Consider the following 23,325-nt stretch of genomic DNA (forward strand, 5'->3'; position numbering starts at 1 on the left):
GCAGGTGACCAGGGCCCTGAGGGCAGCGTAATAGGCCGGGAGGGGCGGCAAGGAGGAAGATCTGGTGCAGGAGGGCCTGCGGGGCGCTGGGCTCATGCCCCTGAGCTGGTGCAGACCCCCATGCCAGAGGCGCCCTTGAGGAGGCCTCGGGCTGAACACAGGAAAAGTCACTCACTGAGGGTGTTTTCTGTTCCTTCCTGGGGAATGACCCCAGCAGGAGGGGGCAGGTACTTTCAGGATTTCTCCCAGACCCGCAGGGCAGAGGGGGCCGGGGTGGGCGGAGGCCCCAGCGCGGAGCACCTGCTCATGTGCACTTCTCACGGTGCTTCCGCGGGGGTGAGCTGGCTCCCAGGGAGGGAAGGACAGGTATTTGGGAACCGGGGTTGAGAGGGGGTCAGTCCCTTGCCTGAGGCCACAGGGCGTGTGGCGGCAGAGCTGGGATTCAAAGCCAAATCCATATCATTTTATATCATGTTACCTTTTCAGCACAGAGTTCTACTTTCCAAAGAGGAATTAAGTTGAAATCCTCTCACTTGAGGTCACGAATACCTCTACCGTAAACTAGCTTTTAGGGGGGAAAAAAATGACTTCTTGGAGCTCCACAATGTGTTTCTTTTAATGAAATGCACGCAGGCCCAGGAGGCTTCCCAGCCGCGGGCCTGCGATGTTGGGCAATAATGCAGACAGGCCGCGTTCCACACAGGCTTTCACCCCAGCGCACGACTGGCTCTGATCCCATCAGGATGTGGCATGGCAATGATGCGGTTTAACATTCCTGGTGAACTGGACCAGAGCGAAGAGACAGGTTTGTTCATGACCTTGCCAGCCTTGGCAGCCTGCGAGGGAGGCACAGCCGCGTGAAGAACAGTTGAAACCAAGCCTAGCGTCAGCACACCCTGGGCGGGAGACCTGCACACACAGACACGCTCCTGCCTCCTGCGCTCGGGGGGAGGCGCACGCGAGTCTCACGCGCAGAGCCAATTGGGAAGGAAGTTAAAAAAAAGAAGCCCATCAGCTTAGTGGCACATGAGCTTGAGAGAAAACTGAGAGAATATCATTCAAAATCTTTTTTTAAATTAACTAAGAGGTCAGCACTAACCTTGTTCCACAGATTTATATTCCTGGAAGAGAGCGCTGAGTGACGTGGTTGTATTTCAAGCAGGCATTTGCTCGGTCATGTCATAGTATAGGATGCTTTCTAAACCCGACTCCTTGGATTACGTGTGGAAAACGCATCAGCGAGCAATGGCCGTGGGCCACGTCCAGAGACGGACTCACTTATGTCCTTATGTGTGATGTCCATGGCTGCTTTTGTGAGGGAGACCAAAGGCTCACAGCCTAAATGTCTACCACCTAGACACTTACAGAAAATTCTGTCTTTGGGCCTAAAGGGTACATGTTTCGGACAAAAGTTGTGAACCGGGTTACAGGTGAGGTCCTCCTAACATAGAAATGCTGGATAAACTATAATTCATTTAAACTTAATACACAACTCACTCCATGGCCATGTATTAAAATCCTGATTAAATATGATGGTTTGGACACAGTTCAGAAGAAATTGAGAACAGAAACCCAGGGATTACATAACCCCTTTCTCATGCTAGGAAAAGGTGACCCCTGGCATCTGAGAAATGCTGATAAGGCTCCTCATCAAGAGGGTATATTGGGTGAAAACCAACCAGTTACTTGTGAGAAAGGACAGCCAGAGGCATGGGGCATGGGGGATTCTACAGGGAAACTGACTCAAGACAATAAAAGTAACTAAGGTCTGGCACAGCCTTGACAAGCCTACATGACCCTGACCTGTGACAACAACCCTACATGACCTATAATGGCCCTACATGACCCTGACCTGTAACAATGATCCTATGTGACCTGTAACAAGCCTACAGGACCCTGACCTGTGACAAGTCTATAGCCCCTGCACAGGACCTTTCCTGTTTTGAGGGTAAGAGAACAATGGGCACAGAGACAGTAGAAAGCAATGTCAACATCTAGAACAGTTTGGCATGTATGTAACCCTTGACCCAACTTCCCCACCCCTAAAGGAATTCTATCAATGCACAAAGAGACCTGGCCACAGATGTGCATGGAGGCGTGGTTTGTGAGGCAAAAAACAGGAACAAACTATGTGTCCATCAGCAAGGAAGTAGGGAGAACACTGAGCTCTATGCCATAATATATCACACAGCAGTTGGAAAGGAGTCTTCTGTGCCCACGTGCAGCATGCGTAAGTCTCAGAAACTCAGATCAGTGGCCATCACGAGCTGGAGAGAGATAGAAGTATACACCATTTACGTCAGCCTGAGCACACACAGGCTCTCTTGTCATGTGTGCAGTCAGCGCAGAAAGCACCGTGTAGGATGGAAGCTGTCCAACCTCAGGGCACAGTGATGATCTGGGTGGGGATGTCGGGGTGTCATTGGGGGATGCATGCTGATACCCATGCAGCTTTCTTGGTTCTTTGAAAAAGCAAATCAGAAGAAAACATGTTAAAACATTTTTACCTTTGCTATTGAATTTTTTCTAAGTAGATGACATAAGACTATTAACTTATTCTCTGTTCTCTTCAAAGTGGTAAAAAATTCCCTAAATAAGAGAAAAATATGTTTATATTAATAGTTTTCTAGATATATAAAAACTTCTCTTTTCTCTTCATAATTCCATAGCTTTCTCAGTGATTTATTTTATTTTGTATTTTCATGTACTTCACTCCTTCTGCTAAGGGCCATTTGTGTCCTTTCTGAAAGATCCTCTTTGTACTAAGGTGATGAGATGGTATGTCATCATACAAACACTGTCTTTGAAAGGAAACAGGTGAATGGGGATCATAGCAGATATCTAGACAGGTGTGGTGCACTCCTCCTTCTTGGTGACATGTATGTCAGCGGACTCATTGTAACTGCCGAGTGTGTGCATGTGTGTATGTGTTCATGTGTGCATGCATGCGTTTGTGGTATGTGTTCATGTATGTATGTATGCATGTGTCTGTGGTGTGCGTTCATGTGTGCGTGCATGCTTGTTTGTGGTGTGTTTTTGTGGTGTGCGTGCATGCATGTTTGTGGTGTGCGTGTTCATGAGTGCACACGTGTATATGTATGTGTGGTATGTGTGTGCCCGTGTGTCGAACAGAACAGAGCGAGATCATCCTCTACAGTTGACTCAGGAGAGCGGATAGCGCTGGGAAAGTCTCAGGAAAAGCAGACAAATGTTGGGGCTGACACAGACACGGGTGATAAATACCTTCCAAAGCTCCAGGCTGAGGCAAAGTGGGGCTTCTGTACCCGCAGGGAGGTCAGACTCAGGCAGGGGGGGTTAGGGTGGAGGGCACGGGTCAGCCCCAGAGACGGGAGGAGGGCAGCCAGCACACAGCGGCTTCCTGGCTCAGGAGCAGACTGGAAGGGGCTGAGGGCTGGGATCCCCGGGAGGCACCAGTTTTCCAAGTGGGGCGTCCCAGCCCTTTGCTACGGAAACTACTCGGTAAACCCCGACAAGTGGCCAGTGCGGCTGAGGATCGCGGTGCAGCTATGAGCAGACACAGCCGGCCGGAAACTCAGAGGGCCGGGCTGTGTGACTCGGCAGAAACAGGGATGTGACCCACGGTGCCCTGACACCCTGGGGACAGTGAGTAAGCACCGGAATACTCGGCAGTTTACAGAAGGCCGAACGACGCACACTCAGTCCTGAGAGAGCACAGGCGTGGGGCTGCATTTTAAGGGATCCATAGGTGATCTGCAGGCCCTTCATGGTTTGAAAAGCACATCATAAAGAATTTTTAATAAGTTCGTTTGCATTTTGGCAAACATGTCTTTATTCTTTGGAAGTACGTGGTTTGTGAAGTTTAATTTTTGTACAAATGTTGTGACTAAAATGACACAGAAAGCATCAGAAAACAGTTGAGAGACTGCAGATGTCACTAACTTGTGTCTACCTTTTACGTTACAGAAATATGCTGAAATTAGAAACAACAGTTAGGGCTGCCGGGTGGGTTCTCTGGCTAAGAACACAAAAGTAAAGACTCAGTGTTATTTGCATTCTTCTGCTTCACAAACAATTATGGAAGAGCTCATTAGATCACTATTTAAATTGAAACACGATTGTACATTTAAAAAAATCAGCTTAAGCCTGAAGGGAACACATAATTTTTTCCATCAATATGTGCATTTTATTCCTGGTTAATTATCTGTATCTCGGCTTCTAAGAAAGAAAACCAAGTCACAATAGATTAGTCTCCGTGCTGCCTTTCGCCTCAGAGAGGACGCGCTGCTATTTTTGGCAGGGCTTGATCCTGCTGTAAGGTACAAATCACTTAGGGTACCAATGTCAAATACGCCTGCTATACATGTTCCTGGGTGAGTGGAGGGCTGTAGCTTCATACGGTTAGAGCAGGTGTTTACTCCGTTCCAGTGTGCATCCGGGGGTTTTTCCTGGTTGTAACCAGCATCTTTATGTACATCCCACTATCCTAAATTCACCAGATGGAGTTTATGTGGAAGTTGTTTATCAGATATTTTAAGAATTTGACTCTAATGGTGTTTTGCTTATTTCTTTTCTTGTTCTTTAGAAACAGTTCCTCAGAACATTTCTGTACCAGTAATTCTATATACAAACATATATGTGATATATATAAACATATATATCTTTGGGGCACCTGGGTGGCTCAGTCGGTTGAGCGTCTGACTTTTGGCTTCGGCTCAGGTCATGATCTCAGGGTCTTGAGATCGAGCCCCAAGTCAGGCTCCTCACTCATCAGGGAGTCTGCCTGGGATTCTTTCTCTCCCTCTTCCCCCTGGCTCTCTCTCTCTCTCTCTCTCAAATAAATAAATACTAAATATATATATATATATATATCTTTTAAAAATAGATAAAACACTCTAAAACTTTAATTTTCTCCTATTTATTCTGCACCAATAATTCACGTTACTCATTTGATTCTCCTGGGAGATAACACACACAGGAACGGATTGAATGGGGCAAAAGGAGAGCCCTGGTAAGCTAGCATTCTTTGACTCTTGTTCAGGACTAGTGACCTTGGCGAGTTTGGATATTCTTTATTCATTGCTTCTGTTTTGAAATTTTTTATATTTTCAATGAAAAATTTATATACCTAACTTAAAATACAGAGAGAAAATGGAACAAAATCCCCAAGTAATCCCGCAATCATAAGAAAATTACAGGAGGGGGCGCCTGGGTGGCTCAGTTGGTTAAGCGACGCCCTTCGGCTCAGGTCATGATCCTGGAGTCCCTGGATCGAGTCCCGCATCAGGCTCCCTGCTCGGCAGGGAGTCTGCTTCTCCCTCTGACCCTCCCCACTCTCATGTGCTCTCTCTCTCTCAAATAAATAAAATCTTTAAAAAAAAAAAAAAGAAAAAAGAAAATTACAGGAGGTACTTTGTTTTCTTCTACACACACAGAGATTTTATTTTAGAAAAGTGGAAAACAGAATGATACTATATATCTTAGTCCACTTGGGTTGCCATGACAGAGCACCAAGCCCGAGTGGCTTATAAACCGCAGACATCACTTCTCACACTTCCAGAGGCCACAGGTCCGGGACCAGGGTGCTGGCCAATCGGGTTCCCGGTCAGAGCCTCCCCTGGTGTACAAAGGGTACAAAGGCGGCCTTCTCAGCGTGTCCTCCCCTGGAGAAGAGACAGCTCTGGCATCGCTCCCCCTCACGAGGGCACCACCTGATGAGGACCTCAGTTCACCTGCTTACCTGCTCACCTGCCCTCTCTCCAAATACAGCCTCACTGGCAGGAATGGTTTCAACATGTGAGTTTTGGGGAGACACACTGTCTGTAACACTCTACACGCTGTTCTACAAATATTTTCTTAACTGGGAACAATATTCCATGTTATGAAATATTCTGTCACTACACCATTTGTAGAAGCTGCTTACTATTACATTAATGAACCATAATTTACTAACTAATGTTTATTGTTTTCAACTATGTTCTGTTAATAAACACAGTATTTCAGGAGCGCCTAGGTGGCTCAGTCGTTAAGCGTCTGCCTTTGGCTCAGGTCATGATCCCAGGGTCCTGGGATCGAGTCCCACATCGGGCTCCCTGCTCGGCGGGAAGCCTGCTTCTCCCTCTCCCACTCCCCCTGCTTGTGTTCCCTCTCTCGCTGTGTCTCTCTCTGTCAAATAAATAAATAAAAATCTTTAAATAAATAAATAAATAAATAAATAAATAAACACAGTATTTCAGAGCATGATTATAGATAAATCTTTGTGTTTACATTGCTATTCAACATTATACCATTATTATTTATTAATGAGACCTAAGAGTATTTTTAACATTGTGATATATTCTGAAACTTTCAGCAGCACGCTCAGGAGTCCCTCCTCCCCACGGCTCTGGGCCGGCGAGGCCCTTCTCGGTGACTTCTCAGCGATACGCACGACTTCCTGTCACTGTTTTCATCTGATATGGGATTAATATGATATTGAAAAGTTTTTACACATGCTTATCGGTCATTTGTACTTCTTCTTTGATGATGTATCTGTCCATCTCTTTGACAATTTCTTAAAATGAAAAAATATTAAGATTTTATGATGTTGGCATTTTCTAAAGGTGGTGAACACAGACCTAACACACAGCCTAGTCATCCCCCTCCATGGTGTGTGTTCACTAGATCTGAAAACATGCCTCCACCAAACACAGAAGTACAATTCATGACATCGAAGATGGAAAAACTATCCAAACTTTCATCAAATGATATCTGGGTAAATAAAATGTGTTACCTCCTGAAGAGATCACAAAGTCACAAAATCACAGAAGACTGTATGAGCGTGTTCACAGAAAATGTCCGAGCAGGTAGTTCTGTGAGACAGAAGGTGGTGGCCAGGCCCCAGAGCCTGGAGCAGCAGGGCTGGGAGGGGATGGTTGATGGATGCATGGATCCGTCAACAGGCTGATGGATGTTGCGCCCAGCGCGGCACGCCTCTGTGAATACACTTCAAAACAAACAACAAACGAGAAACCTACAGCCAAACTGTATCTGAAAGGGTGAATTCTGTGGACGTGGATGATATCTCAATAAAGCCATTGTGAGAAGGGGGCACGGCTCTTACAGATAGGAAAAGATGTGCAAACTCACTCATAATTCGAGAACCGTAAATTATAGATGGAACGTGATGCCGTTTCTCACGGGATTAACTGGGCGGAAAGGAAGGGAGCCCGCGGTGCTGGTGCGGCTCCTTCATGCGTCCCTAGTAGCGGGGAGGCTTGTTACAACCCCTTTGCGGGAATATCTGGCAATGTTTATCAAAATTGCATAAGCATTTATGTTTTGATTCGCCAACCCTCTTGGGGGAATTTTCCCTGAAGATACATCTCCAACCGTATAAAATGCAAATGCACAAGCTTACCGTTTTGTCTTCTTTTTTCATTGCCTCCCTGAAATCGCTAAATATGGAACATAACCTAAACATCCACACGTTAGAGAGTGGTTGAAGAATCCGTGTTGCATCCACTCTGTGGAACGCCACATCGCTGTACGATAAAAGGCATGAGGAAGGTCTCCACGAGGGGATCTAAAATGATTTCCAGGATACACGGCGAAGTGGCAAAAAGCACGAAAGGTGCTGGGGCTGCACAAGGTGTGCAGACGAACAGAAGGTGAGACACGAGTCTGTGTGGGTGCAGGAAGGACACGCAGACGGGGGCACGGGGCTGCTGACAGAGCCCAGATGGGTGGGGGCACCGGGAAGAGAGTGGGACAGCGGCAGCAGGGACTTCGGCTTGAGTAGACTTTGGCTCATTTCTCAGCAAATACTTGCCAACCTCGTTTTCTACATTCCTTCCTTGTTTGTGATTCCCCCAAACTCTACCTTCTACTGAATAACCAGATTTGCATTCAGTGTGCACAGTAACCATTAATTACTTGACTCCGTATGCGCGGCCATTCCTGGTGGTTATCTTGACCACACTTCCACTTTGCATTAACACACACGGTCCCCAGGTAGCGGTGTTTATTCCGAGTTTCTTAAAGGAAAGATCCCATGTGAAAACGTTTGTTTATGCAAACCTGCCACGCTCTCTCTCACACCTAGAATGGTCTTTGCAAATGTTGATTCTTTAGGCTGCAATAATCTACAAACCCCTGGCTTTTAAATAGTTCAGACATACCCCTCATATTCGAGCTTAAAAGTTAGCTCCTCCTGCAATCTCTCCCCGATCCTGCCCCAAATGCTTTCCCACCAGCTCAGCGTTTACTCCATAAGCAGCGGGTACCTTGTGAGGGCTGCCCTCCTCCGCGGGAGCCTTGAGAACCTCAAAGTGTCCTCTTCCCTGTATACACACACCAATGGCATGTCCAGCAGGTGGGTCACCCTTGGTGACAGTTGGATGGATTTCTTGAAGGAGACTTTCCCTCTAATTTCTTAGCTTATCTTTCCAGGGCGTAGCATCCTTGTTTATAATGAACAATTTTATTTTCTCCTAAAGGTTGTTTCCTATCATTAAAAAAATCACAATGAGTTAACATAATATTTTGATTTTTTTAATAGGAAGAAGTAACAGAAAACTAAATACTTATGACACAGCAGGAAGATATTCAGAATTTGAATGAAAGCCAGGAGATTCATAAAATAGGGGTATTCTTTCATATCATCTGCTCAGTTACAGACTGGATCAAAATTCGGCAACTCGTTTAGGTCCTATTCTACAGATCTACACAGAGACGGAGATTGATTGTAAACAGGATTTACGTGGGCTGCTAAGTTTTTGGAAAACCAGCCAGTCTCATGAGAATTCAATTTATCAAATGTCCAGGTACAGAACACACTTGGCTTTGCCTCTTTCTTGGGGAAATGACTTCATCCTGCGTCGCTTGCCTGAACCCGTGGCATTTCTCCTAACCCACAAACGTGCTCAGCAGTGAAATAACTGTCAGAAAGGAGTCCGATGACTCGCACTGACCCTGTCATTTCCTCACGGGCGTGACCCTGACTCCACCAGCCGGGAGAAAGCCCAGAATTAGACGTCGTGCAGCACTTTCTGCCGTGGGCAGGTTATTTGACACATGAATAGATTAGCAAACTAACGATGGAAATGAATGAATACACCCACAAACAATGAAAGCGCAGACGAAGGAGCTGACCTCCAGGCCCTCTGGAGGCCACTGTTTCCTTCTGACTCCTGACAACTGTCCCCACTGAGGGGTGACTGCTTTCTTCTGGCAGATTCACTGTCCTGTTTTGGTGGCCCACAGGACAATAGGTCCATTTTGGCTACACCGTCTTCATGATTTTGTTCAAAAATGAAGTAAAGCCTGGTTCTTCATCGCTCCCATGCCCAAAGAGCTTCAAAACATTATTTTAAAAATGATCACCAATGCAGCAGCATTAAAAAAAATGCACACAAAAGTAACTTAGTAATGGCAACAAAGATAATATGAGCTAGGTCCAGTGACATCTTCTAGCTTCCAACACACCATGGGTCAGAAAGATCCTGGTGTGCTAAAGGGCACGGGACTGAGCTGCTGACCCACGCAGCGAGGCGCGTCCCCAGCGTCCCCAGCCTTGCTCATCTCTGGACCCCCTTCATGAGGGGCTTGTCTTTCCTCAGTAGCCTACATGTTCAAAAGTCAAAATTGTACTTATTTTGAAGAGATACCCTAGAGAGTCTTACATTTTTTTAGTTAAAAAAAGGGAAAATTCTTGGTAGAAATCAGGAAAAGAGAATTTACTGAGAGAGAAACCAGTAAATTTATGATATCTAGCAAAAAAAAAAGTGAAGGAATGAGGATATGGAAAAATAATTATTTTTAAATACATATTTAATATATATATATTTTTAAATATTTTAAAAAATAGTTTTAAGGACCCCCGTTTCTTCTTTTCCAATTTCCTCTTACATTCAAATCATTTTCTGGGGCACCTTGGTGGCTCAGTCCATCAAGCATCTTACTCTTGGTTTCAGCTCAGGTCATGATCTCGTGGGTCGTGAGATTGAGCCCCACATTGGGCTCTGCAGAGTCTGCTTGAGAGTCTCTCTCTCCCTCTCCCTCTGCCTCTCCCCCTGCTTGCTCTCTCTCTCAAATAAGTAAATACAATCTTTACACTCACATCACTTTCCTTCCTCATTATAGTTATATTCACAATTTCAAAATATTTTCATGTTGTTCACTCTAAACCCATATTGACTGATATGCAGAAGAAATTCCCTTGAGAAGCTGGGTGGGGTAATTCACTGAAAAAGCCATTGAGAAATATAGATACATAATATACAATTAAAACATACATGAAATAAGATATAGATAAAAATTAGCATAGAAACATGCTTTAATGGGTCTCCAGCGGCTGCCAGTCTCCGACGCCGTGCTCCTGGGAGTCGGGAGTCCTGTGCCTCCACGCCGCAGCCCTCCCCACCCTGCCCGACCTGCCAGAGGCTGCGGGGCTGCCCTCGGGTCTCGTCTTATGCCATCTTCTGGTGTCCCTTCTGGGCTCCAAGTTCATCTTTCACAGATTTTCAGGACCCTTTGCTTCCAGACTTTTATTTCCCTGCATCAAAACTGGTAAAACAAAACAAAAGCATTAACTTGCAGGGATGTGGTAAGAGAATAAGGCTAAAATGTTCCTTAGAGTTCTCATCACTAAGAAAAGAGTCCCCCTCCCTTTTTGCTGTTTCTTTGAATTGTATCTACAGGAAACAGTGGACGTTAATCAAATGTCCTGCAGTGTTATGCAGGTCGGTTGTATCTCAATAAAACTGGTGGGGGGGTGGGGGGAGAATAAAAGTAGTCATTATTTTAGCAGGGGCCTTCCAGAGAAGGTGTTGCTGCTTGCCGCTTACCGCTCGCACCAGACAGTAATGGAACATTTCCACGCGGACAGGAAGGAGCAGGTGTTCTCCAGGGTGGAGGGAGTGAGGCGTCAAGTTCCAGGCAGCTGATGTTCCGGCCATGTTCATATCCCACCATCGAATTCGACACCTGCTCTCGTTATGCTTTGGGTCAACCCTTCCTGGAAGCATATACGTGGCTAGAAAAAGCTCTAGAGAATAAGAAAGGGAAAATGCTCTGTGCTGGGAAGATGTCCAAAAAAGCATTTTCTGGAAACCATCTCCCGCCTTGGTCCTATTTTTAAAAGCACAAATGGTTCTTTGAAGAAATGGAGGGTGAGCCGTGGCCAGCCCCAGAGGTAGGGTCCGAGGTGGGGGGTGATTGCTATTCTAACACCTCCATCTGCCACAACCTCGGGAACAGACCCCCCATCTCCTTCGTCTGTGGTCTGCGGAAGATGGGAAGAAACAAAGGGCAAGGTCCTGCTACACGTTAGGGCTGGAATGAAAGTTCTAGCATGATGCCTGCCTCCTCCTTGATCTTTAAGTAGGTTTTCACTTGCAATTATCTTTTGGTTCAACTTAGAGAACATGTCACAGGAATATTGTGGTGAAATTCTAGAGCCTCGTAAGTAATGTCAATTAAAATTCTACATTGTATGGTCTCTGAAGTGGGTCTTGTTTAAACGGTGTTTATTTAATTTTATTTGATTATATATGTGTATGGTGGGACACATATTTGAACAGATGACAGAGTCAATTCTCATCTCCTGATTTTTAGTCCCATATGTACATGCTGCCCTTCCAATAGCTTGTTCTAGAAAACGATCATGATACTCAGGGGAAAAGAAAATATTATTTATATAGAAATACATTAATTGCATCACACCTATGTCCAAAAAAGCATTGGAGGTAGTTTATATTTAATATATAATATATCATGACTGTGTACTAATAAGGAGGAAAATAAGGAAGAAAACATTTAAAAATGTGAAGAGGAGGGGAAAGGAGATTGCTGCTCAGAAGGCAGGGATGACATAATTGGGCTGAAGGACAAGTAAAATGCTTTCAAGCCTTTGGATCGCTTTATTTGGGGCCTTTAGTTTCCTTTGTCTGGATTGTTCCAAACCACCTAGGTGCCGAGTGCCGCCAGTCTCTCTCCTTTCTGATCTCGATGCCATAGCTGTCTTTCTAGATATGCGTTCGGTCAGACCGTTGCTCAGTGTAAATTCATGCAAGGACACTTATTTCCCCAGGACAGGTATTGACTTCTGAGCGTGTCTGTAGTCTGTGTGGGCACCTGCCAGGCTCATCCTGCTGCCCCACTGCTGAGTGCTCCCTGAACTTGCCCCCTCCACCCTTCTTCTTTATCTGGTCAAACAGCTCAGCTTTTTTATTTGTATATATTCTGATTAAAAAAAAAAAAAAAAAAAGGTGTTTCCTTACCTAGAGCCACAGAGCCTTCTAGTAAAGAACTCAGAGCATGGTGGTTTCCTGACACATGTCCTCCCCAAACGGGCGCTGAGCCTTGTCCCCATCACCCGCCCACCTCCCCTCTCACCAGTGACGGCCAGCCTTCCTAAGGCCTCCCCAGCTGAGCCGCCACCCCCCAAGGTCCTCCAGAACAAGGCATCGTGTGTCCCACAGGAGAGGGGCCGCTGGGCAGCCTGACTGCAGCCCCACAAGGTCAGGGGTGTCTTCCCTTCCTCCCCACCTTCAGTCCTCACAGACGGAGCTGAGTCAGGAGACTTAGAGCCACGGGCAAGTCTGTGGATTTAATCACCTGATGAATGCAAGAACGGCAGAGAGACGTAGAGGTAGAGGTAGAGGTAAGGAGGAGAGGGAGAAGGAAAATAAACACAAGGGTATCAGCCATTTGAGGAAATATTTACAACGGTGAAATTCCTCTTTAAATCCTCCTGGTCTGAATTCTAGGAGAGATGCATGGTGGACGTGCAAGAGGCTCCTGCCCAGTTGCTCAGCAGATGCATCCGTGTCCCCTGGATAGCTGTTTCTTACTGACGTCCGAACGCACATGCTGAGTTGTGGCTCTGTGACCGCTCTCTGCAGGGGCCCAGTCAGTGCTGTCAGACTGAGGCTTCTCGCAGATGATTCATGCGGCCATCAGGCTGGACCCAGGCTCTAGAGACATGAATGGTTGGCTGTCCCGGAGGCCCCAGCTGGACTACCACTGTCTCAACTGGTCTTTTGTGGGAAGATAAACAGTATTCCTTCAGGTAGCACGGGCCTCGCGTGGGCCCCAGGAAGCACACGTACCTTGTTGTTGGCCAAGACATATGCTTTCACTATCAGAGTCGGTGAACTACACAGCTTTTCAACATGTGCAGATACGACCTGGCTGCCTCTTTAAGTAAAGTATAAATCATGGCCTTTTTAATATATTTAATTTCTTAGATGGAACAGTAGTTTCAAATTTCCCTTTTATATTTTCAATGATTTCTTGTTTAGTAATAAGTCAAAGGGATGACCAAGCTGTCTGGGGCACCCCTTCCAGCCAGGGTTGCGCATCTTGCCGTGTTGTCTCCGTCTCCAGCCCCTGGAGACCTCGCGAGGGGGCTGCTCGTGCAGCTCTGGGCCCGCGGTGCCCGTCCACAGGCAAGCGCCTCCTTGTTTACTTATAATTCTACTTCGTGTTCCCATACTGACTGAAGAATGCATGAAGTAACATGCAGACTCGAAGACATTTAAATCAAATTAAGTTGTTTTTGACAAACAGGTAACATAAGTAACATTAAATATTTTATTTTGGAAACTCTACGGAGTGTCCAGCTTGCTTTCTTTCCTCAGATGACCCTCAGCCTCACACGGCCCCAAGTTGACCCGGGAGGTGGCGGGCTTCTCTCAGGATGGGAAGGGGGTTTGACTGGTTGCCTCTGTCACCGGCATGCTGTCCGCTGTGTGTGAATGTTTGCTGTGCAGACTGGGTCCTCACCTGACCGGACTTATTAGCAGCATTTGGAGCCTTCCTCAGCATCCAAGGCTCTGGGCGCACCTGACCCCTCCCTTTCTGACTATTCTTTTCAAGCTCTTCTTTAGTGAACAAGTCTGAAAAGTGGTTTTAACAAAAGCCAACATATTAAAAATTTCAATTCTTGGGGGAAAAAAAGCTCTACAGTTCTTGGAATGTTTTTCAAATACATGCGATTATCTCGTTTATTCAGCTAGTGCTCACAATCTTGATTGCTAACATGGGAGGAACAACACAGAAGAAATCTCACATTGCATAAAAAATATTCATCAGGTCAGTTACGTTAGCCCTCCTTTTCTGTTCTGTTTTCTGTGCACCATTCTGAGCCCCCATAGGAGCTCTGAATCGGAAACCCTCAATGCAGCGTTGGCTAGTCAAAGGAGCTGATGTTAAGTGAGTCTGCTTAGTTCCTAGCCTGGTCGTATTCCCCAGTATTTCTCTAAGAATTTGGTTTGCAAGCAAACCAGAGGACTTACTGGACTTACTTGCTATCTCTCTAAATGGGACAAGGCTCCAGTGTGAGAAAGTAATTTCTCGAAGTTAATACCACCAGGCCGTAGCTCTCACACTGGCCTCCCCCTTGCTGTTTATATGAGTTATATTCTCTTTCTGAAGAATTTTAAAATGTGGAATTGACAAATCATATATTATTTAATTTACAAAAACTATTGTTGACTTTAAAGAACTAGCCTGTAATAAAATGATCTACTCACACAATGTGTTTGTTATATGGGCTACTTTTCTGGGCTTCCTTAAAGCAGGACAAAGCTGATAAAATTCTAAACATCTCATTTATAAACTGCTTTTTTATTTAAGTTCACACAAAGGAAACAGTATCTCTAAATTTTCTGAGATCTTCAAGGAAAATATTTTAGTTGACTCAGATCTTCTTATTCAGCATCACACAAATCCTCAGACAATAACTTATAGGAAATATGACCTCTTCATAACATGCATGTCTGTCTGCTTCCTCCCCAAATTGCCAATTACTCCAGTGGCTATGTTTTCAGAATATTGGAAGAGAATGAATTATTGATACAGGTGGTTGCTGAAAATGAAACACCCTTCAGAACTGAAACTAGAAATTGTACATCTGAAGAGCATGAGGGATTCCGATGCCCCAGTACCATAGGGTCACCCTCTTTCTAGAATTGTGGCTTTTAATATTGTCTATTTTATTATGCTGTGTGAGGTTAGGGTTTCTGGGATGTCTCAGCAGATTAACATCTACCAGAAATTTTCTAAAGTAACCAGTACATAAAAAAATGCCTTTGGGATAAAAAGGTACAGCCGCATAAAATTACAGTCTTATTTTAATCTGAAAACCCTTCCCACATTAACTTTATTATATGGATTGCTTTCTAGAAAACAAGCTCTTAAACCAAAAACATTAAAAATAAAAAATCAATTTATCTGCCAAGTTGTTTTTTGTGGAAGGGTAATCATTTTTCCACCATATAAAGCTCATGCACTTCCAAACTTCCTACTCATGATCGAGGTACCTGCTCACATCTCATGGGCAAATTACTTCACATGCTGGACCAGCCCCACCCAGACATTCCACCCAGAGCATCGAGTATCATGCTGCCCGGTGCTGCAGGTGCTCCCAGAGCCTCCAGCATCGTGCTGCCGGTGCTGCAGGTGCTCCCAGAGCCTCCAGCATCGTGCTGCCCCCTGCTGCAGGTGCTCCCAGAGCCTCCAGCATCGTGCTGCCCCGTGCTGCAGGTGCTCCCAGAGCTGGCCAGGAGTTCAACTTCTCCTCCCTCTACACCTTTGGCCCTGGTCTGGGTGAGGCTCATGGGGCTGTGCCCTGCCACAGCCGAGTGCTGGAGCCCAAGGCCCTGTAGTCACTGTGAGGCCAAGAGGCACAGGGGCTTACGGATAAAGCAAGCTGTTTCCTCTCACAGACCATAGGCAGAAGGACCCAGGCAAAGGAAGCAGGAAACGTGGAATTACAGGTGTCAGTCACTGTGCATCACCTTGCCCACCTGTCCCAGGTGAGGGCAACACCAGCCTTCAGTGGTTTAGGCCAAAGATTTTGAATTAATCCTTAATGTTTTCCTTTCTTTCACACCCCAAAACCAATTGACCTTTGAACAATGAGGGGGTCAGGAGCACTGACCCCCACATAGTGGAAAATCTGCATGTAACTTTTGACTGCCCAGAACTTAACTTCCAATAGCCTGCTGTTGACCAGAGGCCTTACCCATAACAGTTGATTAACACCTATTTTGTATGTCACATGTATTACAAACTGTGTTCTTAGAATAAAGTGAGCTTAGGAAAAGAAAATGTTATTAAGAAAATCATAAGGAAGAAAATACATTTTCAGCACTGAAAAAAATCCAGGTCTAAGTGACGCGCGCAGCTCAAGCCGCCCTCGGGCAAGGGCCAGTCTCACGACTACCGTGCAGCCGACCTGGTCTAAAGCCAGGTCTCGCTGGGCTCCTGCAGGTACCTCCTGACCTGTCTCCTGCTGGAGGAGGGGCTGTTCCTGCTCCGCACAGGAGCCTGGCGAATGCCTCAGACTGCACACTTGCCCCTCTCCGCTCCTGGCTCCTCGGGACGGAAGCTGCTGCGGCCTCCCGGGCCTGCAGGGGCCCCAGCATCACCCCGGCTCCTCCCGCTCTCCTCAGGTTCGTCCTCTTCGGCCAGACTGCTTCTCTGCTGGTCCTTGGCCAGGAAGGCACAGCCCAGCCTTCGTTAGAGCACTTGCAAGTGCTGTCCCTTGTCTGGAATGTTCTTGTCCCACAGACGTCACCGTCTCGGTGCGGCCGGCTGACTGCCGTTGGAAACTGCAGCCTCCTTACAGTCCCTTCCCATTTTGCCCTAGTTCTCCCTTTAACCTCAGCAAGCGAACACACTACCGCACCCCGCCCTGCAACTACCGCACTGTGTACTTCGCGTGTGCATTTACCGGCCACCACCACCTTCTGCCAGCAGAATGCAGCCTTCGTGGAAATACACACTCCAGCCGTTTTTGGTCAATGATGAATTTCAGAAAACAGTCTATAGTACTCAATAAATGGATAAATAACACCAGTTCTCTGACTCAGTCTGGCTTTGACAGATGTGAGCGTGCCTTGCCCCAGCCCCCTCGCTGCGCCATGCTCTTCTGACCACCACACGAGAGCTGAAAAGTCTGCACGGTAACGTGAACTGATGTAAGAGACAAACATATGCTTGAAACAGTGAATTCTCAGACCTCCACATGCACAGTAAATATCTTAAGGCATCTCTGAAGCCAATTTATAATAAAAGTATGACTTCCTTCTACCTCCTAGCCAGCCCCTCACCTCCCCCATCTGTTCTATGCTGAGAGGCAAACATATTTAATATTAGCCTAAGTGAACCTGATTAGAGGACAGTTTGGCTGCCAACATAATATGCATTCTTAAATCAAGGATGTATACAGCGTGCCTGATCATCCAGCTGGATGCCGCCCTGCTCCTCCAGCATATGGACCATGGAGAGGCAGGAGTATCTGATTTCTACATCAATAGATGAGGCATTTCCCATGAAGTGCTCCAGGAAACCGATGAGAATGTAACTATATGGCACATAGGTCTTGTTTCAAAACTTAATCCCCACAAAAGCCTCTTACTTTATCCCAGATGGTAGTGTGTAATTCACTTTGCAGTCGGAAAAGTCCTGCAGTCTGAAGGAGGGCCCCGCTCTGGAAGCCTGCACTGGCGATTACAGCCCACGAGGGCTTCAGGATGAGCTCACATGTCCTCCACACTGCTGCACGAGCACCAGCAAGAAGCAACTCTCCAGAGGAAACGCATCCTGGGCTTGAGGGGCTGGCTCCAAACACAAAGTCCGGTCTGCACACAAACCAGCGATGAGGTTGGCTTTGGGGACACTTACTTCTCCTGTGTTCAACTGACTCATGCAAAGACCGGCTGATCTTGTCCTACGTCTGGGCTGGCACATCATGAGTACGTGCTGGTGCTCTTCCCCAACATTGCTGAGTCCCCACTCCTGCCTCCACTTCACCTGGCTGCACCATCCCAAGTAGTCTGCGGATCATGGGCCTCTTGACATGGAAGCTTGTCATTTCTCTGGTGCGGTGGGAGCCTGGAAGAGCTGCCCAGATGAAAACTGCATCTTGTTCTTGCTGAGGAAGGACCCTTAGGTCTTGATGTCCATCCTCCCCTTGCTTTACTGACTACCTGCTTTGCAGCAGAAGGCAGTGGACTGACAGGTGCAGCCTGGTCCTCAGGGTCTGTGCTCCTTGCCGACCCCTTCTTGGGTGTGGTCCACACACCCTAGCTCTCTATGCAGACCTTCCATCTCCCTGCGGGCTCACTGGTGCCCCCGTGAGATTTGGTTAAAAATCATCTCCAATTGTGGAGGATTTATTACACATTTCAGTATCGTTCAGCAAAATACCCATGGATTGTCTGTGTTCCTAGAGAAAGAGGCTAGTGCTCCCTGCCTGATGAGGGAATCTTCCCAGCCCTGTCCTGCAAAGAAGCTCAGGCAGGAGTGGTCACAGCTCAGCCATGATAGTGGATGATGGGACCACCTCTGACCACTCTGTGGGCCACTCTATGAGATTGCCAGCCTAGCCACCTCCCATGGGTCCACCAATCCCTGGAGACCCTACCTCAAGGAGAGATGTCTTTAACGTCAATGCCATCCTTCTTGCTGGTTCACCCCACAGGCAAAGCCATCCAGGTAGGCGGGCCCTTCAGAGGCTCATGGTCACTGGTCCCAAGAGGTTGGGATGGGGGTACAGCCAACATGTAGCCCCCATGAATGTCTCCAAAGAATTCAAGCTACTGACTTCTGCATGGTTTACAGACCCAGGATGGGAGAGAGACTAGTCTAGCAGGGCTATTTCCAAAGTGCTTGCTGGGGCTCTGTAGACTCTCTACACGAAGGGTCCTGGCATCTTCTCTCCTTCTGAGACTTGTGTCCTTCCATCCTGAGGGGTCCCATTTTCACAGCCTTGAATGCTTATCTCACAGAGAGGTTGTAAGAATTAGGTGCACATGGAACACTCACAGCAAGAGCTCAACAGAGAGTAGCTATCACCTCTGATTCCCACAGCACTCATACAACACCTCGCAGTGAAGACAGGGCCAGACGAGGCCCAGGGACCAAGCACCAATGGGTGCCCCCTTCTGAGGCCACAGCTGGTCTGTCGGGCACACATTGTCTGAATATCCTATCACATAAATAACCCACACATTCTGGAGTTGGTATGCAACATGGTAGGCTCTTAAGAAATATTTGATGGTTGATTACTTATAGTTTATACAAAATGATTCATTGTAGATAATAATTAATGATAAAATTATTCTGCAGCTTAACTAGGCTCTCCACAACTCATGGACTCTGGAGGTATTTTTAAAGTTTGTTTTTGAATGTCCAGAGAGTAAAAAAATACTAGCTAAACCACAGATTAAATTTTAATGGTTATCTTGTTGTTTAAAGTCACTCAATATATTAAGTCTAAAGTGCTTATAAAATAATGAAATTAACTTTTTTGTAGAATCTGACTCATAATTATATGTTGTAACTACTGTGTTTACATAGTTTTCCTTTTTAAAAAATGTAATTTCAGTTTCCTTCAGATAAACATCCAAAAGTAGAGTTTCTAGATCTTGTGGTAGCTCTCCACAGTGGCTGCCCAGTTTGCAGGCCCACCAGCCATGCACCAGAGTTCCAATTTCTCCACATCTTCGCTAAAACTTTTATCTTTTCTTCTTTGATAATAATCATCCTAACCAGTGTGAGGTGATATCTCATTGCAGTAGTGATTTGCATTTCCCTGTTGATGAGTGAGGTTGAGCATCTTTTCACGTGTCTGCTGGCCACCTGGATGTCTTCTTTGGAAAAATGTCTGTTCGGAGACTTTGTCTATTTTTTAGTTAGGTTATTTGTTGTTTTGCTATCATTGCTATTAAGAGTTCCTTATATATTCCGGTTGTTAATCCCTTATCAGATATACAGTTTGTTTGTATTTTTCCCATCCCATAGGTTGCTTTTTCATTCTGTTGATGATGTCCTTTGTTGTGCAGAACCTCCTGGGTTTGGAATAATTCATGTTCACTGCAGAATTATCCACAATAACAGATACATGGAAACTGTCCACATGTGCCCTGATGGATGGATGGATGAAGAAAATGTGGTGTGTATATATATATATATATGCAATTAACTATTACTTGGCCATAAAAATGAAATCTTGCCATTTGGACAACATAGATGAACCATTATGCTCAGTGAAAGAAATCAGACAAAGACAAATACCATATGATATCTTTTATATGTGGCATCTTTTTTTTAAAAAAAAATGAGCTTAGGGGCGCCTGGGTGGCTCAGTTGGTTAAGCGACTGCCTTCGGCTCAGGTCATGATCCTGGAGTCCTGGGATCGAGTCCCACATCGGGCTCCCTGCTCAGCGGGGAGTCTGCTTCTCCCTCTCACCCTCCTCCCTCTCGTGCTCTCTGTCTCTCATTCTCTCTCTCAAATAAATAAATAAAATCTTTAAAAAATAAAAAATAAAAATAAAAAATAAAAAATAAAAAAAAATGAGCTTATAGATCCAGAGAACAGATTGCCAGAGGCAGAGGTGGGGCGGGGTTGGGGAGGGCTGAAATGGGTCAAAGGGCCAAACGGGACAAACTTCCCATTAAAAAGTAATTCACGGGATGCAATGTACAGCAGTGACCACAGTCAGCAGCACTCGAGTGCGTATTCGGAAGCCGCTAAGAGAGTAGATCTAGAAAGTCCTCAACACAAGAAAAAAGAATGGTATTGGTATTGAATGTTGACTATGGTATTGAATGTTGGCTAGATTTACTGTGGTGATCATCTTTAAAATAGACACAAACATTGAATCATTGCATTGTACACCTGAAACCAACCTAACATTATAGGCCAGTTATATCTCAATAAAATGATAATTTCTTTTTTTTTTTTTTAAAGATTTTATTTATTTATTTTGAGAGAGAGAATGAGACAGAGAGAGCATGAGAGGGTCAGAGGGAGAAGCAGACTCCCTGCCGAGCAGGGAGCCCGATGTGGGACTCGATCCCGGGACTCCAGGATCATGACCTGAGCCGAAGGCAGTCGCTTAACCAACTGAGCCACCCAGGCGCCCTAAAATGATATTTCTTAAAAAATTGATTTCAGGATGCTTTTGGCAATCCTGTTTGAGTGGCAATCTTAAGCAAGAAATAGTCCATAACTCTTGGTTTTCTTTTTTTTTTTTTTTTAATGTTTTATTTATTTATTTGAGAGAGAGAGAATGAGAGAGAGAGAGAGAGCACATGAGAGTGGGGAGGGTCAGAGGGAGAAGCAGACTCCCTGCAGAGCAGGGATTCCCAATGTGGGACTCGATCCCAGGACCCTGGGATCATGACCTGAGCCAAAGGCAGACGCTTAACCGACTGAGCCCCCCAGGCGCCCCAGCCCTTGGTTTTCTACTCCGGTTTCTCTTTCCCTTCAGCAGCAAAGGACCATTGGTTTCACCCCCACTTCTCTCTGGCGGCTTCCCGTTGGTGAGAGATGCCCACCCGCTCGGACCAACCCCTCAGTGATGGACAGCTGCCCTGGGAAAGACACCTCTTGCTATACATTTTTCTCAGACTAATTCTTTTCCCTGATAAAAATGTGTCCTCCTCTTCCAACGCCGGAAGCAACATTGAACCAAACATTTACAACACTGGACATGCACCTGGCGTGATCTACAGCCCAGACCTAGCTGGAGGCCACGCCTCACAAAGCAGAGGGGCCGCAGAGCACAAGGAGCCATAATCAGGCCGACGGCCGTCTGCCCAGCATATCGAACGCAGGCTTATTGCAGGAGGAGGGCGCTGCACGGGGGTGTCTCCAAGTACAGTTTTTACTCACACATGCTTTATGGGCTGCTCACACCAGGAGCACACCTGCTATGTCTAATGCTTTCCCAGTGGAAGGAGGGGGTCTGTCCATCATTTCAGACAGAGGCTGCACATGGTGGAGTTGTTCTAAGATGTTCTCTTTTCACCTTTTAGAAACTAGTGAAGCTTTTCTACGTGGAACTCTCGGGGCAGGGTAGCTGGGAGGGAGGATAGCGCGGTGGCTCACGAGGGCGAAACAAAACGGTGTCCAGACCCCTGCACGTCTCCCAGTCAGGTGCGGGGTCTGGATGACTCCAAGGGCACACTGCCTCCTGAAAACATGCAGGACACCACTGCCTTCATGGTCTTCCTCGTGGGGGGCCTCATTCCAGCTGCCGCGGCCTGACCCTGAGCGCGACGGCTCCTCGGACCACTCCCCGCTGCCCACTCTCTCCGCACCAGCAGCTCCCCGCCGGGTGGAGCCTGTGCGGGAGACCGGGCCCACGTCTGGGCCATGAGCTGAATCCCAAGTGCAAAAGCCTTGTTTCCGAAGAGACAGAAGTGCAGCAAGCCAGTTTAAAACGTCCACCCCGCAAATTGTCTTTGATTTTATCTTTTAGAATGTCCCCTCAAAATGATTAAATATAGATCATGTGCTGAGCCATTTGATATATTTGCAGACTCACCAGAAATTATGATGCAAGACTCTCCTGAGTGCCAGGGAAAACTGTTAACACATTTCTTTGTTTTCCCCTTTGGGGGCTATTTAGCCAATATTTACTCGATAATAATATTAAATTATTTGAGATGATTCATTTGAAGGTATTGCAGTTTACTGATTCATTAACTGAACAGAAGGCAGGTTGTGCTACCTTGTGTTTTGTTATTAGTGAATCATCTGCTGGGCGAATGTCAGCCACACTTCCTGGATGTCACTGGAAATGCCTCGGATCGAGGGCTGCAGGGTCCCACCATGCCACTAGGAAACACGAGGGGCTTGCCTGGGTCCGCATTTTCAAGGCTACTTATGGCAATAATTCAGGAAATAATTGTTCATTCCTAAATTCAGATAACCTATTTTTCCCATGTTTTGGTATAAATGGTGGTGGTGGTGGTTATGGAGATGATTGCCTTGGTTTTCTAAGCAAATATTTGCTGTGACTTCTGATCTTCAGTACATATGTCTGAAGTAGGTCAGAGAACACAAGCCTTGTCAGGTTCACTTGTGGAAGCACAAACATCATTTCTTCTTCAAATAATGTAATAGCTTACAAAGAAGAAGAAGAAGTTTTGCAACAATTCAGAAAAAGCAAGAGGCAGGCTGCCCTAAGGACATGAGCCCACTGCTGGACACTGTCCCAAAGATGTGAGTCCATGTTGTCATTGCTAGACACTCTCCTACAGACATGAGGACATGTAGTCACCGCTGGACACTGTTCTGAAGACATGAGTCCACATGGTGTCTACTGGACACCCTCCTGAAGATGAGTCTATGTGGTTGCTGCTGGACACTGTTCTGAAGACATGAGTCCACATGGTGACTACTGGACACCCTCCTGAAGATGAGTCCATGTGGTTGCTGCTGGACACTGTTCTAAAGACATGAGTCCACATGGTGTCTACTGGACACCCTCCTGAAGATGAGTCTATGTGGTTGCTGCTGGACACTGTTCTGAAGACATGAGTCCACATGGTGACTACTGGAC

The 23,325-nt window shown here is 46.2% G+C and overlaps 1 long non-coding RNA gene across 1 annotated transcript; it reads right to left on the reverse strand.

The window, feature by feature from the left end:
- Nucleotides 1-588: 588 nt before the first annotated feature.
- Nucleotides 589-3,468, reverse strand: LOC144379326 (uncharacterized). The gene is made up of 2 exons (XR_013442140.1): nucleotides 3,244-3,468; nucleotides 589-2,462 (listed from the first exon to the last, which is right to left on the reverse strand). It is a non-coding gene; the product is annotated as an uncharacterized LOC144379326 (long non-coding RNA).
- Nucleotides 3,469-23,325: the final 19,857 nt, after the last annotated feature.

Source organism: Halichoerus grypus, chromosome 10 (genome assembly GCF_964656455.1).
Source record: "Halichoerus grypus chromosome 10, mHalGry1.hap1.1, whole genome shotgun sequence".
In the NCBI taxonomy this organism is placed as follows: Eukaryota; Metazoa; Chordata; class Mammalia; order Carnivora; family Phocidae; genus Halichoerus; species Halichoerus grypus.